This window comes from Rhipicephalus microplus, chromosome X, assembly GCF_043290135.1.
Source record: "Rhipicephalus microplus isolate Deutch F79 chromosome X, USDA_Rmic, whole genome shotgun sequence".
Lineage (NCBI taxonomy): Eukaryota > Metazoa > Arthropoda > Arachnida > Ixodida > Ixodidae > Rhipicephalus > Rhipicephalus microplus.
The window spans coordinates 244,555,622-244,578,962 of record NC_134710.1 but is presented as its reverse complement, the minus strand read 5'-3'; the positions used below and the strand labels follow the sequence as shown (position 1 = coordinate 244,578,962).

At 44.3% G+C, this 23,341-nt stretch overlaps 36 non-coding genes across 36 annotated transcripts; all 36 read left to right on the top strand.

Annotated features, from left to right (window-relative positions):
• Positions 1-24: 24 nt before the first annotated feature.
• TRNAL-CAG (transfer RNA leucine (anticodon CAG)) lies at positions 25-108 on the top strand. The gene has a single exon. It is a non-coding gene; the product is annotated as a tRNA-Leu (tRNA).
• Positions 109-808: 700 nt separating this feature from the next.
• Positions 809-892, top strand: TRNAL-CAG (transfer RNA leucine (anticodon CAG)). The gene has a single exon. It is a non-coding gene; the product is annotated as a tRNA-Leu (tRNA).
• A 691-nt stretch (positions 893-1,583) lies between these two features.
• TRNAL-CAG (transfer RNA leucine (anticodon CAG)) lies at positions 1,584-1,667 on the top strand. Its single transcript has one exon. It is a non-coding gene; the product is annotated as a tRNA-Leu (tRNA).
• Positions 1,668-1,976: 309 nt separating this feature from the next.
• On the top strand, positions 1,977-2,060 carry TRNAL-CAG (transfer RNA leucine (anticodon CAG)). The gene has a single exon. It is a non-coding gene; the product is annotated as a tRNA-Leu (tRNA).
• Positions 2,061-2,368: 308 nt separating this feature from the next.
• Positions 2,369-2,452, top strand: TRNAL-CAG (transfer RNA leucine (anticodon CAG)). The gene has a single exon. It is a non-coding gene; the product is annotated as a tRNA-Leu (tRNA).
• Positions 2,453-3,936: 1,484 nt separating this feature from the next.
• Positions 3,937-4,020, top strand: TRNAL-CAG (transfer RNA leucine (anticodon CAG)). The gene has a single exon. It is a non-coding gene; the product is annotated as a tRNA-Leu (tRNA).
• A 307-nt stretch (positions 4,021-4,327) lies between these two features.
• On the top strand, positions 4,328-4,411 carry TRNAL-CAG (transfer RNA leucine (anticodon CAG)). Its single transcript has one exon. It is a non-coding gene; the product is annotated as a tRNA-Leu (tRNA).
• A 308-nt stretch (positions 4,412-4,719) lies between these two features.
• Positions 4,720-4,803, top strand: TRNAL-CAG (transfer RNA leucine (anticodon CAG)). Its single transcript has one exon. It is a non-coding gene; the product is annotated as a tRNA-Leu (tRNA).
• Positions 4,804-5,111: 308 nt separating this feature from the next.
• On the top strand, positions 5,112-5,195 carry TRNAL-CAG (transfer RNA leucine (anticodon CAG)). The gene has a single exon. It is a non-coding gene; the product is annotated as a tRNA-Leu (tRNA).
• Positions 5,196-5,504: 309 nt separating this feature from the next.
• TRNAL-CAG (transfer RNA leucine (anticodon CAG)) lies at positions 5,505-5,588 on the top strand. Its single transcript has one exon. It is a non-coding gene; the product is annotated as a tRNA-Leu (tRNA).
• A 307-nt stretch (positions 5,589-5,895) lies between these two features.
• Positions 5,896-5,979, top strand: TRNAL-CAG (transfer RNA leucine (anticodon CAG)). Its single transcript has one exon. It is a non-coding gene; the product is annotated as a tRNA-Leu (tRNA).
• A 700-nt stretch (positions 5,980-6,679) lies between these two features.
• TRNAL-CAG (transfer RNA leucine (anticodon CAG)) lies at positions 6,680-6,763 on the top strand. Its single transcript has one exon. It is a non-coding gene; the product is annotated as a tRNA-Leu (tRNA).
• Positions 6,764-7,071: 308 nt separating this feature from the next.
• Positions 7,072-7,155, top strand: TRNAL-CAG (transfer RNA leucine (anticodon CAG)). Its single transcript has one exon. It is a non-coding gene; the product is annotated as a tRNA-Leu (tRNA).
• Positions 7,156-8,246: 1,091 nt separating this feature from the next.
• Positions 8,247-8,330, top strand: TRNAL-CAG (transfer RNA leucine (anticodon CAG)). Its single transcript has one exon. It is a non-coding gene; the product is annotated as a tRNA-Leu (tRNA).
• Positions 8,331-8,638: 308 nt separating this feature from the next.
• TRNAL-CAG (transfer RNA leucine (anticodon CAG)) lies at positions 8,639-8,722 on the top strand. Its single transcript has one exon. It is a non-coding gene; the product is annotated as a tRNA-Leu (tRNA).
• Positions 8,723-9,031: 309 nt separating this feature from the next.
• TRNAL-CAG (transfer RNA leucine (anticodon CAG)) lies at positions 9,032-9,115 on the top strand. The gene has a single exon. It is a non-coding gene; the product is annotated as a tRNA-Leu (tRNA).
• Positions 9,116-9,805: 690 nt separating this feature from the next.
• Positions 9,806-9,889, top strand: TRNAL-CAG (transfer RNA leucine (anticodon CAG)). Its single transcript has one exon. It is a non-coding gene; the product is annotated as a tRNA-Leu (tRNA).
• Positions 9,890-10,585: 696 nt separating this feature from the next.
• Positions 10,586-10,669, top strand: TRNAL-CAG (transfer RNA leucine (anticodon CAG)). The gene has a single exon. It is a non-coding gene; the product is annotated as a tRNA-Leu (tRNA).
• Positions 10,670-10,979: 310 nt separating this feature from the next.
• On the top strand, positions 10,980-11,063 carry TRNAL-CAG (transfer RNA leucine (anticodon CAG)). The gene has a single exon. It is a non-coding gene; the product is annotated as a tRNA-Leu (tRNA).
• A 308-nt stretch (positions 11,064-11,371) lies between these two features.
• Positions 11,372-11,455, top strand: TRNAL-CAG (transfer RNA leucine (anticodon CAG)). Its single transcript has one exon. It is a non-coding gene; the product is annotated as a tRNA-Leu (tRNA).
• A 1,093-nt stretch (positions 11,456-12,548) lies between these two features.
• On the top strand, positions 12,549-12,632 carry TRNAL-CAG (transfer RNA leucine (anticodon CAG)). Its single transcript has one exon. It is a non-coding gene; the product is annotated as a tRNA-Leu (tRNA).
• Positions 12,633-12,941: 309 nt separating this feature from the next.
• On the top strand, positions 12,942-13,025 carry TRNAL-CAG (transfer RNA leucine (anticodon CAG)). The gene has a single exon. It is a non-coding gene; the product is annotated as a tRNA-Leu (tRNA).
• A 309-nt stretch (positions 13,026-13,334) lies between these two features.
• On the top strand, positions 13,335-13,418 carry TRNAL-CAG (transfer RNA leucine (anticodon CAG)). Its single transcript has one exon. It is a non-coding gene; the product is annotated as a tRNA-Leu (tRNA).
• Positions 13,419-14,109: 691 nt separating this feature from the next.
• On the top strand, positions 14,110-14,193 carry TRNAL-CAG (transfer RNA leucine (anticodon CAG)). The gene has a single exon. It is a non-coding gene; the product is annotated as a tRNA-Leu (tRNA).
• Positions 14,194-14,889: 696 nt separating this feature from the next.
• On the top strand, positions 14,890-14,973 carry TRNAL-CAG (transfer RNA leucine (anticodon CAG)). The gene has a single exon. It is a non-coding gene; the product is annotated as a tRNA-Leu (tRNA).
• Positions 14,974-15,671: 698 nt separating this feature from the next.
• On the top strand, positions 15,672-15,755 carry TRNAL-CAG (transfer RNA leucine (anticodon CAG)). Its single transcript has one exon. It is a non-coding gene; the product is annotated as a tRNA-Leu (tRNA).
• Positions 15,756-16,840: 1,085 nt separating this feature from the next.
• On the top strand, positions 16,841-16,924 carry TRNAL-CAG (transfer RNA leucine (anticodon CAG)). Its single transcript has one exon. It is a non-coding gene; the product is annotated as a tRNA-Leu (tRNA).
• A 697-nt stretch (positions 16,925-17,621) lies between these two features.
• TRNAL-CAG (transfer RNA leucine (anticodon CAG)) lies at positions 17,622-17,705 on the top strand. Its single transcript has one exon. It is a non-coding gene; the product is annotated as a tRNA-Leu (tRNA).
• A 1,083-nt stretch (positions 17,706-18,788) lies between these two features.
• Positions 18,789-18,872, top strand: TRNAL-GAG (transfer RNA leucine (anticodon GAG)). Its single transcript has one exon. It is a non-coding gene; the product is annotated as a tRNA-Leu (tRNA).
• A 309-nt stretch (positions 18,873-19,181) lies between these two features.
• Positions 19,182-19,265, top strand: TRNAL-CAG (transfer RNA leucine (anticodon CAG)). Its single transcript has one exon. It is a non-coding gene; the product is annotated as a tRNA-Leu (tRNA).
• Positions 19,266-20,359: 1,094 nt separating this feature from the next.
• TRNAL-CAG (transfer RNA leucine (anticodon CAG)) lies at positions 20,360-20,443 on the top strand. The gene has a single exon. It is a non-coding gene; the product is annotated as a tRNA-Leu (tRNA).
• Positions 20,444-20,750: 307 nt separating this feature from the next.
• Positions 20,751-20,834, top strand: TRNAL-CAG (transfer RNA leucine (anticodon CAG)). The gene has a single exon. It is a non-coding gene; the product is annotated as a tRNA-Leu (tRNA).
• Positions 20,835-21,143: 309 nt separating this feature from the next.
• On the top strand, positions 21,144-21,227 carry TRNAL-CAG (transfer RNA leucine (anticodon CAG)). The gene has a single exon. It is a non-coding gene; the product is annotated as a tRNA-Leu (tRNA).
• Positions 21,228-21,927: 700 nt separating this feature from the next.
• Positions 21,928-22,011, top strand: TRNAL-CAG (transfer RNA leucine (anticodon CAG)). The gene has a single exon. It is a non-coding gene; the product is annotated as a tRNA-Leu (tRNA).
• A 308-nt stretch (positions 22,012-22,319) lies between these two features.
• On the top strand, positions 22,320-22,403 carry TRNAL-CAG (transfer RNA leucine (anticodon CAG)). Its single transcript has one exon. It is a non-coding gene; the product is annotated as a tRNA-Leu (tRNA).
• A 702-nt stretch (positions 22,404-23,105) lies between these two features.
• Positions 23,106-23,189, top strand: TRNAL-CAG (transfer RNA leucine (anticodon CAG)). The gene has a single exon. It is a non-coding gene; the product is annotated as a tRNA-Leu (tRNA).
• Positions 23,190-23,341: the final 152 nt, after the last annotated feature.

Below are 23,341 nucleotides of genomic sequence, written 5' to 3'. Positions count from 1 at the left end.
TCGACAAAAGCAGCCAAACCGCGTATCAGGATGGCCGAGCGGTCCAAGGCGCTGCGTTCAGGTCGCAGTCCGGGCATCCAGGCGTGGGTTCGAATCCCAATTCTGGCAATTATGCTTTCCTTCAGCTGTGTGAGTAATGACTATTGTTTATTAGCTAGGTGGCTGGGCGTACCGGTACAGACATTTAGGAGTCATAATACAGATAAATGTGAATACCTTACGGCACAAAAATTCTTTCCCACAGCGTTCATTACTTTCACTTTTTTCGTGACGAAAACTCCAGCGCGGTTGATAGGCCACTTTTTAAAATAGCCTTGTGATGTCATTTACTGCTTCTATCGCGCGCAATACCTGTTCTTTTTAAATAGCTTTAGTCATATGTGTTATTTCTCGACAAAAGCAGCCGAACCGCATGTCAGGATGGCCGAGCGGTCCACGGCGCTGCGTTCAGGTCGCAGTCCGGGCATCCGGGCGTGGGTTCGAATCCCCATTCTGGCATTTATGCTTTGCTTCAGCTGTGTGAGTAATGACTATTGTTTATTAGCTAGGTTGCTGGGCGTACCGGTACAGACATTTAGGATTCATAGTACAGATAACTGTGTATACCTATTGGCACAAAATTTCTTTTCCGCGGCGTTCATTACTTTCACTTTTTTTCGCGACGAAAACTCCAGCGCGCTTGATAGGCCAGTTTTGAAAATAGCCATGTGATGTCATTTACTCCTTCTATCGCGACCAATACCTGTTCTTTTTTTAAATAAACGTTAGTGATATGTTTTATTTCTCGACAAAAGCAGCCAAACCGCATATCAGGATGGCCGAGCGGTCCAAGGCGCTGCGTTCAGGTCGCAGTCCGGGCATCCAGGCTTGGGTTCGAATCCCGATTCTGGCACTTATGCTTTGCTTCAGCTGTGTGAGTAATGACTATTGTTTATTAGCTAGGTTGCTGGGCGTACCGGTACAGACATTTAGGAGTCATAATACAGATAACTGTGTATACCTATGGGCACAATATTTCTTTTCCGCGGCGTTCATTACTTTCATTTTCTTGGCGACGAAAATTCCAGCGCGCTTGATAGGCCACTTTTGAAAATAGCCATGTGATGTCAATTACTCCTTCTATCGTGCGCAATACCTGTTCTTTTTTTAAATAAACTTCAGTCATGTTTTATTTCTCGACAAAAGCAGCCAAACCGCATGTCAGGATGGCCGAGCGGTCTAAAGCGCGGCGTTCAGGTCGCAGTCCGGGCGTGGGTTCGAATCCCAATTCTGGCAATTATGCTTTGCTTCAGCTGTGTGAGTAATGACTATTGTTTATTAGCTAGGTGGCTGGTCGTACTGGTACAGACATTTAGGAGTCATAATACAGATAACTGTGTATACCTATTGGCACAAAATTTCTTTTCCGCGGCGTTCATTACTTTAATTTTTTTTGGCGACGAAAATTCCAGCGCGCTTGATAGGCCACTTTTTAAAATAGCCTTGTGATGTCATTTACTGCTTCTATCGCGCGCAATACCTGTTCTTTTTTAAATAGCTTTAGTCATATGTGTTATTTCTCGACAAAAGCAGCCGAACGGCATGTTAGGATGGCCGAGCGGTCCACGGCGCTGCGTTCAGGTCGCAGTCCGGTCTTCCGGGCGTGGGTTCGGATCCCACTTCTGACACCTATGTTTTGCTTCAGCTGTGTGAGTAATGAATATTGTTTATTAGCTAGGTGGCTGGGCGTACCGGTACAGACATTTAGGAGTCATAATACAGAGAAATGTGAATACCTATTGGCACAAAATTTTTTTTCCGCGGCGTTCAATACTTTCATTTTTTTGGCGACGAAAATTCCAGCGCGCTTGATAGGCCACTTTTGAAAATAGCGATGTGATGTCATTTACTGCTTCTATCGCGCGCAATATCTGTTCTTTTTTTGAATAAACTTTAGTCATAACTTTTATTTCTCGACAAAAGCAGCCAAACCGCATGTCAGGATGGCAGAGCGGTCCATGGCGCTGCGTTCAGGTCGCAGTCCGGTCTTCCGGGCGTGGGTTCGAATCCCACTTCTGACACATATGTTTTGCTTCATCTGTGTGAGTAATGACTATTGTTCATTAGCAAGGTTGCTGGGCGTACCGGTACAGACATTTAGGAGTCATAATACAGATATTTGTGCATACCTATTGGCACAAAATTTCTTTTCCGCGGCGTTCATTACTTTCATTTTTTTGGCGACGAAAATTCCAGAGCGCTTGATAGGCCACTTTTGAAAATAGCCATGTGATTTCAATTACTCCTTCTATCACGCGCAACACCTGTTCTTTTTTTCAATAAATTTAGTCATATGTTTTATTTCTCGACAAAAGCAGCCGAACCGCATGTCAGGATGGCCGAGCGGTCCTAGGCGCTGCGTTCAGGTCGCAGTCCAGGCATCTGGGCGTGGGTTCGAATCCCAATTCTGGCACTTATGGTTTCCTTCTGCTGTGATAGTAATGACTATTGTTTATTAGCTAGGTGGCTGGGCGTACCGGTACAGGCATTTAAGAGTCATAATACAGAGAAATGTGAATACCTATCGGCATAAAATTTTTTTACCACAGCGTTCATTACTTTCACTTTTTTCGTGACGAAAACTCCAGCGCGGTTGATAGGCCACTTTTTAAAATAGCCTTGTGTTGTCATTTACTCCTTCTATCGCGAGCAATACCTGTTCTTTTTTTAAATAAACGTTAGTCATATGTTTTATTTCTCGACAAAAGCAGCCGAACCGCATATCAGGATGGCCGAGCGTTCCAAGGCGCTGCGTTCAGGTCGCAGTCCGGGCATCCAGGCGTGGGTTCGAATCCCAATTCTGGCACCTATGCTTTGCTTCAGCTGTGTGAGTAATGACTATTGTTTCTTAGCTAGGTTGCTGGGCGTACCGGTACAGACATTTAGGAGTCATAATACAGAGAAATGTGAATACCTATCGGCACAAAAATTTTTTTCCACAGCGTTCATTACTTTCACTTTTTTCGTGACGAGAACTCCAGCGCGCTTGATAGGCCACTTTTTAAAATAGCCTTGTGATGTGATTTACTGCTTCTATCGCGCGCAATACCTGTACTTTTTTAAATAGCTTTAGTCATAAGTTTTATTTCTCGACAAAAGCAGCCAAACCGCATGTCAGGATGGCCGAGCGGTCTAAGGCGCGGCGTTCAGGTCGCAGTCCGGGCATCCGGGCGTGGGTTGGAATCCCAATTCTGGCAATTATGCTTTCCTTCAGCTGTGTGAGTAATGACTATTGTTTATTAGCTAGGTGGCTGGGCGTACCGGTAAAGACATTTAGGAGTCATAATACAGATAAATGTGAATACCTTACGGCACAAAAATTCTTTTCCACAGCGTTCATTACTTTCACTTTTTTCGTGACGAAAACTCCAGCGCGGTTGATAGGCCACTTTTTAAAATAGCCTTGTGATGTCATTTACTGCTTCTATCGCGCGCAATGCCTGTTCTTTTTAAATAGCTTTAGTCATATGTGTTATTTCTCGACAAAAGCAGCCGAACCGCATGTCAGGATGGCCGAGCGGTCCACGGCGCTGCGTTCAGGTCGCAGTCCGGGCATCCGGGCGTGGGTTCGAATCCCCATTCTGGCACTTATGCTTTGCTTCAGCTGTGTAAGTAATGACTATTGTTTATTAGCTAGGTTGCTGGGCGTACCGGTACAGACATTTAGGATTCATAATACAGATAACTGTGTATACCTATTGGCACAAAATTTCTTTTCCGCGGCGTTCATTACTTTCACTTTTTTTCGCGACGAAAACTCCAGCGCGCTTGATAGGCCAGTTTTGAAAATAGCCATGTGATGTCATTTACTCTTTCTATCGCGAGCAATACCTGTTCTTTTTTTAAATAAACGTTAGTCATATGTTTTATTTCTCGACAAAAGCAGCCAAACTGCATATCAGGATGGCCGAGCGGTCCAAGGCGCTGCGTTCAGGTCGCAGTCCGGGCATCCAGGCTTGGGTTCGAATCCCAATTCTGGCACTTATGCTTTGCTTCAGCTGTGTGAGTAATGACTATTGTTTATTAGCTAGGTTGCTGGGCGTACCGGTACAGATATTTAGGAGTCATAATACAGATAACTGTGTATACCTATGGGCACAATATTTCTTTTCCGCGGCGTTCATTACTTTCATTTTCTTGGCGACGAAAATTCCAGCGCGCTTTATAGGCCACTTTTGAAAATAGCCATGTGATGTCAATTACTCCTTCTATCGTGCGCAATACCTGTTCTTTTTTTAAATAAACTTCAGTCATGTTTTATTTCTCGACAAAAGCAGCCAAACCGCATGTCAGGATGGCCGAGCGGTCCAAGGCGCTGCGTTCAGGTCGCAGTCCGGGCACCCGGGCGTGGGTTCGAATCCCACTTCTGACAACTATGTTTTGATTCAGCTGTGTGAGTAATGAAAATTGTTTATTAGCTAGGTGGCTGGGCATACCGGTACAGACATTTAGGAGTCTTAATACAAAGAAATGTGAATACCTTTCGGCAGAAAAATTTTTTTCCACAGCGTTCATCACTTTCAATTTTTTTCGCGACCAAAACCCCAGCGCGCTTGATAGGCCACTTTTGAAAAGAGCCATGTGATGGCATTTACTCCTTTTATCGCGCGCAATACCTGTTCTTTTTTTAAATAAACTTCAGTCTTGTTTTATTTCTCGACAAAAGCAGCCGAACTGCATGTCAGGATGGCCGAGCGGTCCAAGGCGCTGCGTTCAGGTCGCAGTCCAGGCATCTGGGCGTGGGTTCGAATCCCAATTCTGGCACTTATGCTTTCCTTCAGCTGTGTGAGTAATGACTATTGTTTATTAGCTAGGTGGCTGGGCGTACCGGTACAGGCATTTAAGAGTCATAATACAGAGAAATGTGAATACCTATCGGCGTAAAATTTTTTTTACCACAGCGTTCATTACTTTCACTTTTTTCCTGACGAAAACTCCAGCACGGTTGATAGGCCACTTTTTAAAATAGCCTTGTGATGTCATTTACTGCTTCTATCGCTCGCAATACCTGTTCTTTTTTAAATAGCTTTAGTCATAAGTTTTATTTCTTGACAAAAGCAGCCAAACCTCATGTCACGATGGCCGAGCAGTCTAAAGCGCTGCGTTCAGGTCGCAGTCCGGTCTTCCGGGCGTGGGTTCGAATCCCACTTCTGACACATATGTTTTGCTTCATCTGTGTGAGTAATGACTATTGTTCATTAGCAAGGTTGCTGGGCATACCGGTACAGACATTTAGGAGTCATAATACAGATAACTGTGCATACCTATTGGCACAAAATTTCTTTTCCGCGGCGTTCATTACTTTCATTTTTTTGGCGATGAAAATTCCAGCACGCTTGATAGGCCACTTTTGAAAATAGCCATGTGATGTCAATTACTCCTTCTATCGCGCGCAACACCTGTTATTTATTTCAATAAACTTTAGTCATATGTTTTATTTCTCGACAAAAGCAGCCGAACCGCATGTCAGGATGGCCGAGCGGTCAAAGGCGCTGCGTTCAGGTCGCAGTCCAGGCATCTGGGCGTGGGTTCGAATCCCAATTCTGGCATTTATGCTTTCCTTCAGCTGTGTGAGTAATGACTATTGTTTATTAGCTAGGTGGCTGGGCGTACCGGTACAGACATTTAGGAGTCATAATACAGATAAATGTGAATACCTTACGGCACAAAAATTCTTTTCCACAGCGTTCATTACCTTCACTTTTTTCGTGACGAAAACTCCAGCGCGGTTGATAGGCCACTTTTTAAAATAGCCTTGTGATGTCATTTACTGCTTCTATCGCGCGCAATACCTGTTCTTTTTTAAATAGCTTTAGTCATATGTGTTATTTCTCGACAAAAGCAGCCGAACGGCATGTTAGGATGGCCAAGCGGTCCACGGCGCTGCGTTCAGGTCGCAGTCCGGTCTTCCGGGCGTGGGTTCGGATCCCACTTCTGACACCTATGTTTTGCTTCAGCTGTGTGAGTAATGAATATTTTTTCTTAGCCAGGTGGCTGGGCGTACCGGTACAGACATTTAGGAGTCATAATACAGAGAAATGTGAATACCTATTGGCACAAAATTTCTTTTCCGCGGCGTTCAATACTTTCATTTTTTTGGCGACGAAAATTCCAGCGCGCTTGATAGGCCACTTTTGAAAATAGCGATGTGATGTCAATTACTCCTTCTATCGCGCGCAATACCTGTTCTTTTTTTAATTAAACTTCAGTCATGTTTTATTTCTCGACAAAGCAGCCGAACTGCATGTCAGGATGGCCGAGCGGTCATGGGCGCTGCGTTCAGGTCGCAGTCCGGTCATCCGGGCGTGGGTTCAAATCCTTCTTCTGACACTTATGTTTTGCTTCAGCTGTGTGAGTAATGACTATTGTGTATTAGCAAGGTTGCTGGGCGTACCGGTACAGACATTTAGGAGTCATAATACAGAGAAATTTGAATACCTATCGGCACAAAAATTCTTTTTCACAGCGTTCATTACTTTCACTTTTTTCGTGACGAAAACTCCAGCGCGGTTGATCGGCCACTTTTTAAAATAGCCTTGTGATGTCATTTACTGCTTCTATCGCGCGCAATACCTGTTCTTTTTTTTGAATAAACTTTAGTCATATCTTTTATTTCTCGACAAAAGCAGCCAAACCGCATGTCAGGATGGCCAAGCGGTCCATGGCGCTGCGTTCAGGTCGCAGTCCGGTCTTCCGGGCGTGGGTTCGAATCCCACTTCTGACACTTATGTTTTGCTTCAGCTGTGTGAGTAATGACTATTGTTCATTAACAAGGTTGCTGGGCGTACCGGTACAGACATATAGGAGTCATAATACAGATAACTGTGCATACCTATTGGCACAAAATTTCTTTTCCGCGGCGTTCATTACTTTCATTTTTTTGGCGAAGAAAATTCCAGCGCGCTTGATAGGCCACTTTTGAAAATAGCCATGTGATTTCAATTACTCCTTCTATCACGCGCAACACCTGTTCTTTTTTTCAATAAATTTAGTCATATGTTTTATTTCTCGACAAAAGCAACCGAACCGCATGTCAGGATGGCCGAGCGGTCCTAGGCGCTGCGTTCAGGTCGCAGTCCAGGCATCTGGGCGTGGGTTCGAATCCCAATTCTGGCACTTATGGTTTCCTTCAGCTGTGATAGTAATGACTATTGTTTATTAGCTAGGTGGCTGGGCGTACCGGTACAGGCATTTAAGAGTCATAATACAGAGAAATGTGAATACCTATCGGCATAAAATTTTTTTACCACAGCGTTCATTACTTTCACTTTTTTCGTGACGAAAACTCCAGCGCGCTTGATAGGCCACTTTTTAAAATAGCCTTGTGATGTCATTTACTGCTTCTATCGCGCGCAATACCTGTTCTTTTTTAAATAGCTTTAGTCATAAGTTTTATTTCTCGACAAAAGCAGCCAAACCGCATGACAGGATGGCCGAGCGGTCTAAGGCGCGGCGTTCAGGTCGCAGTCCGGGCATCCGGGCGTGGGTTCGAATCCCAATTCTGGCAATTATGCTTTCCTTCAGCTGTGTGAGTAATGACTATTGTTTATTAGCTAGGTGGCTGGGCGTACCGGTACAGACATTTAGGAGTCATAATACAGATAAATGTGAATACCTTACGGCACAAAAATTCTTTTCCACAGCGTTCATTACTTTCACTTTTTTCGTGACGAAAACTCCAGCGCGGTTGATAGGCCACTTTTTAAAATAGCCTTGTGATGTCATTTACTGCTTCTATCGCGCGCAATACCTGTTCTTTTTAAATAGCTTTAGTCATATGTGTTATTTCTCGACAAAAGCAGCCGAACCGCATGTCAGGATGGCCGAGCGGTCCACGGCGCTGCGTTCAGGTCGCAGTCCGGGCATCCGGGCGTGGGTTCGAATCCCCATTCTGGCACTTATGCTTTGCTTCAGCTTTGTGAGTAATGACTATTGTTTTTTAGCTAGGTTGCTGGGCGTACCGGTACAGACATTTAGGATTCATAATACAGATAACTGTGTATACCTATTGGCACAAAATTTCTTTTCCGCGGCGTTCATTACTTTCACTTTTTTTCGCGACGAAAACTCCAGCGCGCTTGATAGGCCAGTTTTGAAAATAGCCATGTGATGTCATTTACTCCTTCTATCGCGAGCAATACCTGTTCTTTTTTTAAATAAACGTTAGTCATATGTTTTATTTCTCGACAAAAGCAGCCAAACTGCATATCAGGATGGCCGAGCGGTCCAAGGCGCTGCGTTCAGGTCGCAGTCCGGGCACCCGGGCGTGGGTTCGAATCCCACTTCTGATAACTATGTTTTGCTTCAGCTGTGTGAGTAATGAAAATTGTTTATTAGCTAGGTGGCTGGGCGTACCGGTACAGATATTTAAGAGTCATAATACAAAGAAATGTGAATACCTATCGGCACAAAAATTTTTTTTCCACAGCGTTCATCACTTTCAATTTTTTTCGCGACCAAAACCCCAGCGCGCTTGATAGGCCACTTTTGAAAAGAGCCATGTGATGGCATTTACTCCTTTTATCGCGCGCAATACCTGTTCTTTTTTAAATAAACTTCAGTCATGTTTTATTTCTCGACAAAAGCAGCCGAACTGCATGTCAGGATGGCCGAGCGGTCCAAGGCGCTGCGTTCAGGTCGCAGTCCGGGCACCCGGGCGTGGGTTCGAATCCCACTTCTGACACCTAAGTTTTGCTTCAGCTGTGTGAGTAATGACTATTGTTTATTAGCTAGGTTGCTGGACGTACCGGTACAGACATTTAGGAGTCATAATACAGAGAAATGTGAATACCTATCGGCACAAAAATTCTTTCCCACGGCGTTCATTACTTTCACTTTTTTTCTCGACGAAAATTCCAGCGCGCTTGATAGGCCACTTTTGAAAATAGCCATGTGATGTCAATTACTCCTTCTATCGCGCGCAACACCTGTTCTTTTTTTCAATAAATTTAGTCATATGTTTTATTTCTCGACAAAAGCAGCCGAACCGCATGTCAGGATGGCCGAGCGGTCCAAGGCGCTGCGTTCAGGTCGCAGTCCAGGCATCCGGGCGTGGGTTCGAATCCCAATTCTGGCACTTATGCTTTCCTTCAGCTGTGATAGTAATGACTATTGTTTATTAGCTAGGTGGCTGGGCGTACCGGTACAGGCATTTAAGAGTCATAATACAGAGAAATGTGAATACCTATCGGCGTAAAATTTTTTTACCACAGCGTTCATTACTTTCACTTTTTTCGTGACGAAAACTCCAGCACGGTTGATAGGCCACTTTTTAAAATAGCCTTGTGATGTCATTTACTGCTTCTATCGCTCGCAATACCTGTTCTTTTTTAAATAGCTTTAGTCATAAGTTTTATTTCTCGACAAAAGCAGCCAAACCTCATGTCAGGATGGCCGAGCGGTCTAAAGCGCGGCGTTCAGGTCGCAGTCCGGGCGTGAGTTCGAATCCCAATTCTGGCAATTATGCTTTGCTTCAGCTGTGTGAGTAATGACTATTGTTTATTAGCTAGGTGGCTGGGCGTACTGGTACACACATTTAGGAGTCATAATACAGATAACTGTGTATACCTATTGGCACAAAATTTCTTTTCCGCGGCGTTCATTACATAATTTTTTGGCGACGAAAATTCCAGCGCGCTTGATAGGCCACTTTTGAAAATAGCCATGTGATGTCAATTACTCCTTCTATCGCGCGCAACACCTGTTATTTTTTTCAATAAACTTTAGTCATATGTTTTATTTCTCGACAAAAGCAGCCGAACCGCAAGTCAGGATGGCCGAGCGGTCCAAGGCGCTGCGTTCAGGTCGCAGTCCAGGCATCTGGGCGTGGGTTCGAATCCCAATTCTGTCACTTATGCTTTCCTTCAGCTGTGTGAGTAATGACTATTGTTTATTAGCTAGGCGGCTGGGCGTACCGGTACAGACATTTAGGAGTCATAATACAGATAAATGTGAATACCTTACGGCACAAAAATTCTTTTCCACAGCGTTCATTACCTTCACTTTTTTCGTGACGAAAACTCCAGCGCGGTTGATAGGCCACTTTTTAAAATAGCCTTGTGATGTCATTTACTGCTTCTATCGCGCGCAATACCTGTTCTTTTTTAAATAGCTTTAGTCATATGTGTTATTTCTCGCCAAAAGCAGCCGAACCGCATGTCAGGATGGCCGAGCGGTCCACGGCGCTGCGTTCAGGTCGCAGTCCGGGCATCCGGGCGTGGGTTTGAATCCCCATTCTGGCACTTATGCTTTGCTTCAGCTGCGTGAGTAATGACTATTGTTTATTAGCTAGGTTGCTGGGCGTACCGGTACAGACATTTAGGATTCATAATACAGATAACTGTGTATACCTATTGGCACAAAATTTCTTTTCCGCGGCGTTCATTACTTTCATTTTTTTGGCGACGAAAATTCCAACGCGCTTGATAGGCCACTTTTGAAAATAGCTATGTGATGTCAATTACTCCTTCTATCGCGCGCAATACCTGTTTTTTTTAAAATAAACTTCAGTCATGTTTTATTTCTCGACAAAGCAGCCGAACTGCATGTCAGGATGGCCGAGCGGTCCAAGGCGCTGCGTTCAGGTTGCAGTCCGGTCTTCCGGGCGTGGGTTCGAATCCCACTTCTGACACTTATGTTTTGCTTCAGATGTGTGAGTAATGAAAATTGTTTATCAGCTAGGTGGCTGGGCGTACCGGTACAGACATTTAGGAGTCATAATACAGAGATATGTGAATACCTATCGGCACAAAAATTCTTTTTCACAGCGTTCATTACTTTCACTTTTTTCGTGACGAAAACTCCAGCGCGGTTGATCGGCCACTTTTTAAAATAGCCTTGTGATGTCATTTACTGCTTCTATCGCGCGCAATACCTGTTCTTTTTTTTGAATAAACTTTAGTCATATCTTTTATTTCTCGACAAAAGCAGCCAAACCGCATGTCAGGATGGCCAAGCGGTCCATGGCGCTGCGTTCAGGTCGCAGTCCGGTCTTCCGGGCGTGGGTTCGAATCCCACTTCTGACACTTATGTTTTGCTTCAGCTGTGTGAGTAATGACTATTGTTCATTAACAAGGTTGCTGGGCGTACCGGTACAGACATATAGGAGTCATAATACAGATAACTGTGCATACCTATTGGCACAAAATTTCTTTTCCGCGGCGTTCATTACTTTCATTTTTTTGGCGAAGAAAATTCCAGCGCGCTTGATAGGCCACTTTTGAAAATAGCCATGTGATTTCAATTACTCCTTCTATCACGCGCAACACCTGTTCTTTTTTTCAATAAATTTAGTCATATGTTTTATTTCTCGACAAAAGCAACCGAACCGCATGTCAGGATGGCCGAGCGGTCCTAGGCGCTGCGTTCAGGTCGCAGTCCAGGCATCTGGGCGTGGGTTCGAATCCCAATTCTGGCACTTATGGTTTCCTTCAGCTGTGATAGTAATGACTATTGTTTATTAGCTAGGTGGCTGGGCGTACCGGTACAGGCATTTAAGAGTCATAATACAGAGAAATGTGAATACCTATCGGCATAAAATTTTTTTACCACAGCGTTCATTACTTTCACTTTTTTCGTGACGAAAACTCCAGCGCGGTTGATAGGCCACTTTTTAAAATAGCCTTGTGATGTCATTTACTCCTTCTATCGCGAGCAATACCTGTTCTTTTTTTAAATAAACGTTAGTCATATGTTTTATTTCTCGACAAAAGCAGCCAAACCGCATATCAGGATGGCCGAGCGGTCCAAGGCGCTGCGTTCAGGTCGCAGTCCGGGCATCTAGGCGTGGGTTCGAATCCCAATTCTGACACCTATGCTTTGCTTCAGCTGTGTGAGTAATGACTATTGTTTCTTAGCTAGGTTGCTGGGCGTACCGGTACAGACATTAAGGAGTCATAATACAGAGAAATGTGAATACCTATCGGCACAAAAATTCTTTTCCACAGCGTTCATTACTTTCACTTTTTTCGTGACGAAAACTCCAGCGCGGTTGATAGGCCACTTTTTAAAATAGCCTTGTGATGTCATTTACTGCTTCTATCGCGCGCAATACCTGTTCTTTTTAAATAGCTTTAGTCATATGTGTTATTTCTCGACAAAAGCAGCCGAACCGCATGTCAGGATGGCCGAGCGGTCCACGGCGCTGCGTTCAGGTCGCAGTCCGGGCATCCGGGCGTGGGTTCGAATCCCCATTCTGGCACTTATGCTTTGCTTCAGCTTTGTGAGTAATGACTATTGTTTATTAGCTAGGTTGCTGGGCGTACCGGTACAGACATTTAGGATTCATAATACAGATAACTGTGTATACCTATTGGCACAAAATTTCTTTTCCGCGGCGTTCATTACTTTCACTTTTTTTCGCGACGAAAACTCCAGCGCGCTTGATAGGCCAGTTTTGAAAATAGCCATGTGATGTCATTTACTCCTTCTATCGCGAGCAATACCTGTTCTTTTTTTAAATAAACGTTAGTCATATGTTTTATTTCTCGACAAAAGCAGCCAAACTGCATATCAGGATGGCCGAGCGGTCCAAGGCGCTGCGTTCAGGTCGCAGTCCGGGCACCCGGGCGTGGGTTCGAATCCCACTTCTGACAACTATGTTTTGCTTCAGCTGTGTGAGTAATGAAAATTGTTTATTAGCTAGGTGGCTGGGCGTACCGGTACAGACATTTAGGAGTCATAATACAAAGAAATGTGAATATCTATCGGCACAAAAATTTTTTTTCCACAGCGTTCATCACTTCCAATTTTTTTCGCGACCAAAACCCCAGCGCGCTTGATAGGCCACTTTTGAAAAGAGCCATGTGATGGCATTTACTCCTTTTATCGCGCGCAATACCTGTTCTTTTTTTAAATAAACTTCAGTCATGTTTTATTTCTCGACAAAAGCAGCCGAACTGCATGTCAGGATGGCCGAGCGGTCCAAGGCGCTGCGTTCAGGTCGCAGTCCGGGCACCCGGGCGTGGGTTCGAATCGCACTTCTGACACCTAAATTTTGCTTCAGCTGTGTGAGTAATGACTATTGTTTATTAGCTAGGTTGCTGGACGTACCGGTACAGACATTTAGGAGTCATAATACAGAGAAATGTGAATACCTATCGGCACAAAAATTCTTTCCCACGGCGTTCATTACTTTCACTTTTTTTCTCGACGAAAATTCCAGCGCGCTTGATAGGCCACTTTTGAAAATAGCCATGTGATGTCAATTACTCCTTCTATCGCGCGCAACACCTGTTCTTTTTTTCAATAAATTTAGTCATATGTTTTATTTCTCGACAAAAGCAGCCGAACCGCATGTCAGGATGGCCGAGCGGTCCAAGGCGCTGCGTTCAGGTCGCAGTCCAGGCATCCGGGCGTGGGTTCGAATCCCAATTCTGGCACTTATGCTTTCCTTCAGCTGTGATAGTAATGACTATTGTTTATTAGCTAGGTGGCTGGGCGTACCGGTACAGGCATTTAAGAGTCATAATACAGAGAAATGTGAATACCTATCGGCGTAAAATTTTTTTACCACAGCGTTCATTACTTTCACTTTTTTCGTGACGAAAACTCCAGCACGGTTGATAGGCCACTTTTTAAAATAGCCTTGTGATGTCATTTACTGCTTCTATCGCTCGCAATACCTGTTCTTTTTTAAATAGCTTTAGTCATAAGTTTTATTTCTCGACAAAAGCAGCCAAACCTCATGTCAGGATGGCCGAGCGGTCTAAAGCGCGGCGTTCAGGTCGCAGTCCGGGCGTGGGTTCGAATCCCAATTCTGGCAATTATGCTTTGCTTCAGCTGTGTGAGTAATGACTATTGTTTATTAGCTAGGTGGCTGGGCGTACTGGTACACACATTTAGGAGTCATAATACAGATAACTGTGTATACCTATTGGCACAAAATTTCTTTTCCGCGGCGTTCATTACATAATTTTTTTGGCGACGAAAATTCCAGCGCGCTTGATAGGCCACTTTTGAAAATAGCCATGTGATGTCAATTACTCCTTCTATCGCGCGCAACACCTGTTATTTTTTTCAATAAACTTTAGTCATATGTTTTATTTCTCGACAAAAGCAGCCGAACCGCAAGTCAGGATGGCCGAGCGGTCCAAGGCGCTGCGTTCAGGTCGCAGTCCAGGCATCTGGGCGTGGGTTCGAATCCCAATTCTGGCACTTATGCTTTCCTTCAGCTGTGTGAGTAATGACTATTGTTTATTAGCTAGGTGGCTGGGCGTACCGGTACAGACATTTAGGAGTCATAATACAGATAAATGTGAATACCTTACGGCACAAAAATTCTTTTCCACAGCGTTCATTACCTTCACTTTTTTCGTGACGAAAACTCCAGCGCGGTTGATAGGCCACTTTTTAAAATAGCCTTGTGATGTCATTTACTGCTTCTATCGCGCGCAATACCTGTTCTTTTTTAAATAGCTTTAGTCATATGTGTTATTTCTCGCCAAAAGCAGCCGAACCGCATGTCAGGATGGCCGAGCGGTCCACGGCGCTGCGTTCAGGTCGCAGTCCGGGCATCCGGGCGTGGGTTTGAATCCCCATTCTGGCACTTATGCTTTGCTTCAGCTGCGTGAGTAATGACTATTGTTTATTAGCTAGGTTGCTGGGCGTACCGGTACAGACATTTAGGATTCATAATACAGATAACTGTGTATACCTATTGGCACAAAATTTCTTTTCTGCGGCGTTCATTACTTTCATTTTTTTGGCGACGAAAATTCCAACGCGCTTGATAGGCCACTTCTGAAAATAGCTATGTGATGTCAATTACTCCTTCTATCGCGCGCAATACCTGTTTTTTTTTAAATAAACTTCAGTCATGTTTTATTTCTCGACAAAGCAGCCGAACTGCATGTCAGGATGGCCGAGCGGTCCAAGGCGCTGCGTTCAGGTTGCAGTCCGGTCTTCCGGGCGTGGGTTCGAATCCCACTTCTGACACTTATGTTTTGCTTCAGATGTGTGAGTAATGAAAATTGTTTATCAGCTAGGTGGCTGGGCGTACCGGTACAGACATTTAGGAGTCATAATACAGAGATATGTGAATACCTTTCGGCACAAAAATTTTTTTTCCACAGCGTTCATCACTTTCACTTTTTTTCGCGACAAAAACTCTAGCGCGCTTGATAGGCCACTTTTGAAAAAAGCCATGTGATGGCATTTACTCCTTCTATCGCGCGCATTACCTGTTTTTTTTAAATAAACTTCAGTCATGTTTTATTTCTCGACAAAAGCAGCCGAACTGCACGTCAGGGTGGCCGAGCGGTCCACGGTGCTGCGTTCAGGTCGCAGTCCGGTCTTCCGGGCGGGGGTTCAAATCCCACTTCTGACACCTATGTTTTGCTTCAGCTGTGTGAGTAATGACTATTGTTTATTATCTAGGTGGCTGGCGTACCGGTACAGACATTTAGGAGTCATAATACAGATAAATGTGAATACCTATCGGCACAAAAATTCTTTTCCACAGCGTTATTTACTTTCACTTTTTTTCGCGACGAAAACTCCAGCGCGCTTGATAGGCCACTTTTGAAAAGAGCCATGTGATAGCATTTACTCCTTTTATCGCGCGCAATACCTGTTCTTTTTTTAAATACACTTCAGTCATGTTTTATTTCTCGACAAAAGCAGCCGAAGTGCATGTCAGGATGGCCAAGTGGTCCACGGCGCTGCGTTCAGGTCGCAGTCCGGTCTTCCGGGCGTGGCTTCGAATCCCACTTCTGACACCTAAGTTTTGCTTCAGCTGTGTGAGTAATGACTATTGTTTATTAGCTAGGTTGCTGGACGTACCGGTACAGACATTTAGGAGTCATAATACAGAGAAATGTGAATACCTATCGGCACAAAAATTCTTTCCCACGGCGTTCATTACTTTCACTTTTTTTCGCGACGAAAATTCCAGCGCGCTTGATAGGCCACTTTTGAAAATAGCCATGTGATGTCAATTACTCCTTCTATCGCGCGCAACACCTGTTCTTTTTTTCAATAAATTTAGTCATATGTTTTATTTCTCGACAAAAGCAGCCGAACCGCATATCAGGATGGCCGAGCGGTCCAAGGCGCTGCTTTCAGGTCGCAGTCCAGGCATCTGGGCGTGGGTTCGAATCCCAATTCTGGCACTTATGCTTTCCTTCAGCTGTGATAGTAATGACTATTGTTTATTAGCTAGGTGGCTGGGCGTACCGGCACAGGCATTTAAGAGTCATAATACAGAGAAATGTGAATACCTATCGGCGTAAAATTTTTTTACCACAGCGTTCATTACTTTCACTTTTTTCGTGACGAAAACTCCAGCACGGTTGATAGGCCACTTTTTAAAATAGCCTTGTGATGTCATTTACTGCTTCTATCGCTCGCAATACCTGTTCTTTTTTAAATAGCTTTAGTCATAAGTTTTACTTCTCGACAAAAGCAGCCAAACCTCATGTCAGGATGGCCGAGCGGTCTAAAGCGCGGCGTTCAGGTCGCAGTCCGGGCGTGGGTTCGAATCCCAATTCTGGCAATTATGCTTTGCTTCAGCTGTGTGAGTAATGACTATTGTTTATTAGCTAGGTGGCTGGGCGTACTGGTACAGACATTTAGGAGTCATAATACAGATAACTATGTATACCTATTGGCACAAAATTTCTTTTCCGCGGCGTTCATTACTTTAATTTTTTTGGCGACGAAAATTCCAGCGCGCTTGATAGGCCACTTTTGAAAATAGCCATGTGATGTCAATTACTCCTTCTATCGCGCGCAACACCTGTTATTTTTTTCTATAAACTTTAGTAATATGTTTTATTTCTCGACAAAAGCAGCCGAACCGCATGTCAGGATGGCCGAGCGGTACAAGGCGCTGCGTTCAGGTCGCAGTCCAGGCATCTGGGCGTGGGTTCGAATCCCAATTCTGGCACTTATGCTTTCCTTCAGCTGTGTGAGTAATGACTATTGTTTATTAGCTAGGTGGCTGGGCGTACCGGTACAGACATTTAGGAGTCATAATACAGATAAATGTGAATACCTTACGGCACAAAAATTCTTTTCCACAGCGTTCATTACCTTCACTTTTTTCGTGACGAAAACTCCAGCGCGGTTGATAGGCCACTTTTTAAAATAGCCTTGTGATGTCATTTACTGCTTCTATCGCGCGCAATACCTGTTCTTTTTTAAATAGCTTTAGTCATATGTGTTATTTCTCGACAAAAGCAGCCGAACCGCATGTCAGGATGGCCGAGCGGTCCACGGCGCTGCGTTCAGGTCGCAGTCCGGGCATCCGGGCGTGGGTTCGAATCCCCATTCTGGCACTTATGCTTTGCTTCAGCTGCGTGAGTAATGACTATTGTTTATTAGCTAGGTTGCTGGGCGTACCGGTACAGACATTTAGGATTCATAATACAGATAACTGTGTATACCTATTGGCACAAAATTTCTTTTCCGCGGCGTTCATTACTTTCATTTTTTTGGCAACGAAAATTCCAACGCGCTTGATAGGCCACTTTTGAAAATAGCTATGTGATGTCAATTACTCCTTCTATCGCGCGCAATACCTGTTTTTTTTTAAAATAAACTTCAGTCATGTTTTATTTCTCGACAAAGCAGCCGAACTGCATGTCAGGATGGCCGAGCGGTCCAAGGCGCTGCGTTCAGGTTGCAGTCCGGTATTCCGGGCGTGGGTTCGAATCCCACTTCTGACAATTATGTTTTGCTTCAGATGTGAGAGTAATGAAAATTGTTTATCAGCTAGGTGGCTGGGCGTACCGGTACAGACATTCAGGAGTCATAATACAGAGATATGTGAATACCTTTCGGCACAAAAATTTTTTTTCCACAGCGTTCATCACTTTCACTTTTTTTCGCGACAAAAACTCCAGCGCGCTTGATAGGCCATTTTTGAAAAAAGCCATGTGATGGCATTTACTCCTTCTATCGCGAGCAATACCTGTTCTTTTTTAAATAGCTTTAGTCATGAGTTTTAATTCTCGACAAAAGCAGCCAAACCTCATGTCAGGATGGCCGAGCGGTCTAAAGCGCGGCGTTCAGGTCGCAGTCCGGGCGTGGGTTCGAATCCCAATTCTGGCAATTATGCTTTGCTTCAGCTGTGTGAGTAATGACTATTGTTTATTAGCTAGGTGGCTGGGCGTACTGGTACAGACATTTAGGAGTCATAATACAGATAACTGTGTATACCTATTAACACAAAATTTCTTTTCCGCGGCGTTCATTACTTTAATTTTTTTGGCGACGAAAATTCCAGCGCGCTTGATAGGCCACTTTTGAAAATAGCCATGTGATGTCAATTACTCCTTCTATCGCGCGCAACACCTGTTATTTTTTTCAATAAACTTTAGTCATATGTGTTATTTCTCGACAAAAGCAGCCGAACCGCATGTCAGGATGGCCGAGCGGTCCACGGCGCTGCGTTCAGGTCGCAGTCCGGGCATCCGGGCGTGGGTTCGAATCCCCATTCTGGCACTTATGCTTTGCTTCAGCTGCGTGAGTAATGACTATTGTTTATTAGCTAGGTTGCTGGGCGTACCGGTACAGACATTTAGGATTCATAATACAGATAACTGTGTATACCTATTGGCACAAAATTTCTTTTCCGCGGCGTTCATTACTTTCATTTTTTTGGCGACGAAAATTCCAACGCGCTTGATAGGCCACTTTTGAAAATAGCTATGTGATGTCAATTACTCCTTCTATCGCGCGCAATACCTGTTTTTTTTAAAATAAACTTCAGTCATGTTTTATTTCTCGACAAAGCAGCCGAACTGCATGTCAGGATGGCCGAGCGGTCTAAGGCGCTGCTTTGAGGTTGCAGTCCGGTCTTCCGGGCGTGGGTTCGAATCCCACTTCTGACACTTATGTTTTGCTTCAGATGTGTGAGTAATGACTATTGTTCATTAGCAAGGTTGCTGGGCGTACCGGTACAGACATTTAGGAGTCATAATACAGATAACTGTGCATACCTATTGGCACAAAATTTCTTTTCCGCGGCGTTCATTACTTTCATTTTTTTGGCGACGAAAATTCCAGCGCGCTTGATAGGCCACTTTTGAAAATAGCCATGTGATTTCAATTACTCCTTCTATCACGCGCAACACCTGTTCTTTTTTTTCAATAAATTTAGTCATATGTTTTATTTCTCGACAAAAGCAGCCGAACCGCATGTCAGGATGGCCGAGCGGTCCTAGGCGCTGCGTTCAGGTCGCAGTCCAGGCATCTGGGCGTGGGTTCGAATCCCAATTCTGGCACTTATGCTTTCCTTCAGCTGTGATAGTAATGACTATTGTTTATTAGCTGGGTGGCTGGGCGTACCGGTACAGGCATTTAAGAGTCATAATACAGAGAAATGTGAATACCTATCGGCATAAAATTTTTTTACCACAGCCTTCATTACTTTCACTTTTTTCGTGACGAAAACTCCAGCGCGGTTGATAGGCCACTTTTTAAAATAGCCTTGTGATGTCATTTACTCCTTCTATCGCGAGCAATACCTGTTCTTTTTTTAAATAAACATTAGTCATATGTTTTATTTCTCGACAAAAGCAGCCAAACCGCATATCATGATGGCCGAGCGGTCCAAGGCGCTGCGTTCAGGTCGCAGTCCGGGCATCCAGGCGTGGGTTCGAATCCCAGTTCTGGCACCTATGCTTTGCTTCAGCTGTGTGAGTGATGACTATTGTTTATTAGCTAGGTTGCTGGGCGTACCGGTACAGACATTTAGGAGTCATAATACAGAGAAATGTGAATACCTTACGGCACAAAAATTCTTTTCCACAGCGTTCATTACTTTCACTTTTTTCGTGACGAAAACGCCAGCGCGGTTGATAGGCCACTTTTTAAAATAGCCTTGTGATGTCATTTACTGCTTCTATCGCGCGCAATACCTGTTCTTTTTTAAATAGCTTTAGTCATATGTGTTATTTCTCGACAAAAGCAGCCGAACCGCATGTCAGGAATGCCGAGCGGTCCACGGCGCTGCGTTCAGGTCGCAGTCCGGGCATCCGGGCGTGGGTTCGAATCCCCATTCTGGCACTTATGCTTTGCTTCAGCTGTGTGAGTAATGACTATTGTTTATTAGCTAGGTTGCTGGGCGTACCGGTACAGACATTTAGGATTCATAATACAGATAACTGTGTATACCTATTGGCACAAAATTTCTTTTCCGCGGCGTTCATTACTTTCACTTTTTTTCGCGACGAAAACTCCAGCGCGCTTGATAGGCCAGTTTTGAAAATAGCCATGTGATGTCATTTACTCCTTCTATCGCGAGCAATACCTGTTCTTTTTTTAAATAAACGTTAGTCATATGTTTTATTTCTCGCCAAAAGCAGCCAAACCGCATATCAGGATGGCCGAGCGGTCCAAGGCGCTGCGTTCAGGTCGCAGTCCGGGCATCCAGGCTTGGGTTCGAATCCCAATTCTGGCACTAATGCTTTGCTTCAGCTGTGTGAGTAATGACTATTGTTTATTAGCTAGGTTGCTGGGCGTACCGGTACAGACATTTAGGAGTCATAATACAGATAACTGTGTGTACCTATGGGCACAATATTTCTTTTCCGCGGCGTTCATTACTTTCATTTTCTTGGCGACGAAAATCCCAGCGCGCTTGATAGGCCACTTTTGAAAATAGCCATGTGATGTCAATTACTCCTTCTATCGTGCGCAATATCTGTTCTTTTTTTAAATAAACTTCAGTCATGTTTTATTTCTCGACAAAAGCAGCCAAACCGCATGTCAGGATGGCCGAGCGGTCCAAGGCGCTGCGTTCAGGTCGCAGTCCGGGCACCCGGGCGTGGGTTCGAATCCCACTTCTGACACCTATGTTTTGCTTCAGCTGTGTGAGTAATGAAAATTGTTTATTAGCTAGGTGGCTGGGCGTACCGGTACAGACATTTAGGAGTCATAATACAGAGAAATGTGAATACCTATCGGCACAAAATTTTTTTTTCCACAGCGTTCATCACTTTCAATTTTTTTTGCGACCAAAACCCCAGTGCGCTTGATAGGCCACTTTTGAAAAGAGCCATGTGATGGCATTTACTCCTTTTATCGCGCGCAATACCTGTTCTTTTTTTAAATAAACTTCAGTCATGTTTTATTTCTCGACAAAAGCAGCCGAACTGCATGTCAGGATGGCCAAGTGGTCCAAGGCGCTGCGTTCAGGTCGCAGTCCAGGCATCTGGGCGTGGGTTCGAATCCCAATTCTGGCACTTATGCTTTCCTTCAGCTGTGTTAGTAATGACTATTGTTTATTAGCTAGGTGGCTGGGCGTACCGGTACAGGCATTTAAGAGTCATAATACAGAGAAATGTGAATACCTATCGGCGTAAAATTTTTTTACCACAGCGTTCATTAGTTTCACTTTTTTCGTGACGAAAACTCCAGCACGGTTGATAGGCCACTTTTTAAAATAGCCTTGTGATGTCATTTACTTCTTCTATCGCTCGCAATACCTGTTCTTTTTTAAATAGGTTTAGTCATATGTTTTAGTTCTCGACAAAAGCAGCCAAACCGCATGTCTGGATGGCCGAGCGGTCCAAGGCTCGGCGTTCAGGTCGCAGTCCGGGCATCCGGGCGTGGGTTCGAATCCCAATTCTGGCAATTATGCTTTGCTTCAGCTGTGTGAGTAATGACTATTGTTTATTAGCTAGGTGGCTGGGCGTACTGGTACAGACAATTAGGAGTCATATAACAGATAACTGTGTATCCCTATTGGCACAAAATTTCTTTTCCGCGGCGTTCATTACATTCATTTTTTTAGCGACGAAAATTCCAGCGCGCTTGATAGGCCACTTTTGAAAATAGCCATGTGATTTCAATTACTCCTTCTATCGCGCGCAACACCTGTTCTTTTTTTCAATAAATTTTAGTCATATGTTTTATTTCTCGACAAAAGCAGCCGAACCATATGTCAGGATGGCCGAGCGGTCCAAGGCGCTGCGTTCAGGTCGCAGTCCAGGCATCTGGGCGTGGGTTCGAATCCCAATTCTGGCACTTATGCTTTCCTTCAGCTGTGTGAGTAATGACTATTGTTTATTAGCTAGGTGGCTGGGCGTACCGGTACAGACCTTTAGGAGTCATAATACAGATAAATGTGAATACCTTGCGGCACAAAAATTCTTTTCCACAGCGTTCATTACTTTCACTTTTTTCGTGACGAAAACTCCAGCATGGTTGATAGGCCACTTTTTAAAAAAGCCTTCTGATGTCATTTACTCCTTCTATCGCGTGCAATACCTGTTATTTTTATAAATAAACTTTAGTCATATGTTTTATTTCTCGACAAAGCAGCCGAACCGCAAGTCAGGATGGCCGAGCGGTCCAAGGCACTGCGTTCAGGTCTCAGACCGGTCTTCCGGGCGTGGGTTTGAATCCCACTTCTGACACTTATGTTTCGCTTCAGCTGTGTGAGTAATGACTATTGTTTATTAGCTAGGTGGCTGGGCGTACCGGTACAGACATTTAGGAGTCATAATACAGATAAATGTGTATACCTATCGGCACAAAAATTCTTTTCCACAGCGTTCATTACTTTCACTATTTTTCGCGACGAAAACTCCAGCGCGCTTGATAGGCCAGTTTTGAAAATAGCCATGTGATATCGATTACTCCTTCTATCGCGAGCAATACCTGTTATTTTTTTAAATAAACTTTACTCATAAGTTTTATTTCTCGACAAAAGTAGCCAAACCGCATGTCAGGATGGCCGGGCGGTCCAAAGCGCTGCGTTCAGGTCGCAGTCCGGGCATCCGGGCGTGGGTTCGAATCCCAACTCTGGCACTTTTGCTTTGCATCCGCGGTGTGACTAATGACTATTGTTTATTAGCTAGGTTGCTGGGCGTACCGGTACAGACATTTAGGAGTCATTATACAGAGAAATGTGAATACCTATCGGCACAAAATTTTTTTTCCACAGCGTTCATCACTTTCACTTTTTTTCGCGACCAAAACTCCAGCGCGCTTGATAGGCCACTTTTGAAAAGAGCCATGTGATGGCATTTACTCTTTCTATCGCGCGCAATACCTGTTCTTTTTTTAAATAAACTTCAGTCATGTTTTATTTCTCGACAAATGCAGCCGAACTGCATGTCAGGATGGCGGAGTGGTCCACGGCGCTGCGTTCAGGTCGCAGTCCGGTCTTCCGGGCGTGGGTTCGAAACCCACTTCTGACACCTAGGTTTTGCATCAGCTGTGTGAGTAATGACTATTGTTTATTAGCTAGGTGGCTGGGCGTACCGGTACAGACATTTAGGAGTCATAATACAGATAAATGTGAATACCTATCGGCACAAAAATTCTTTTCCACAGCGTTCATTACTTTCAC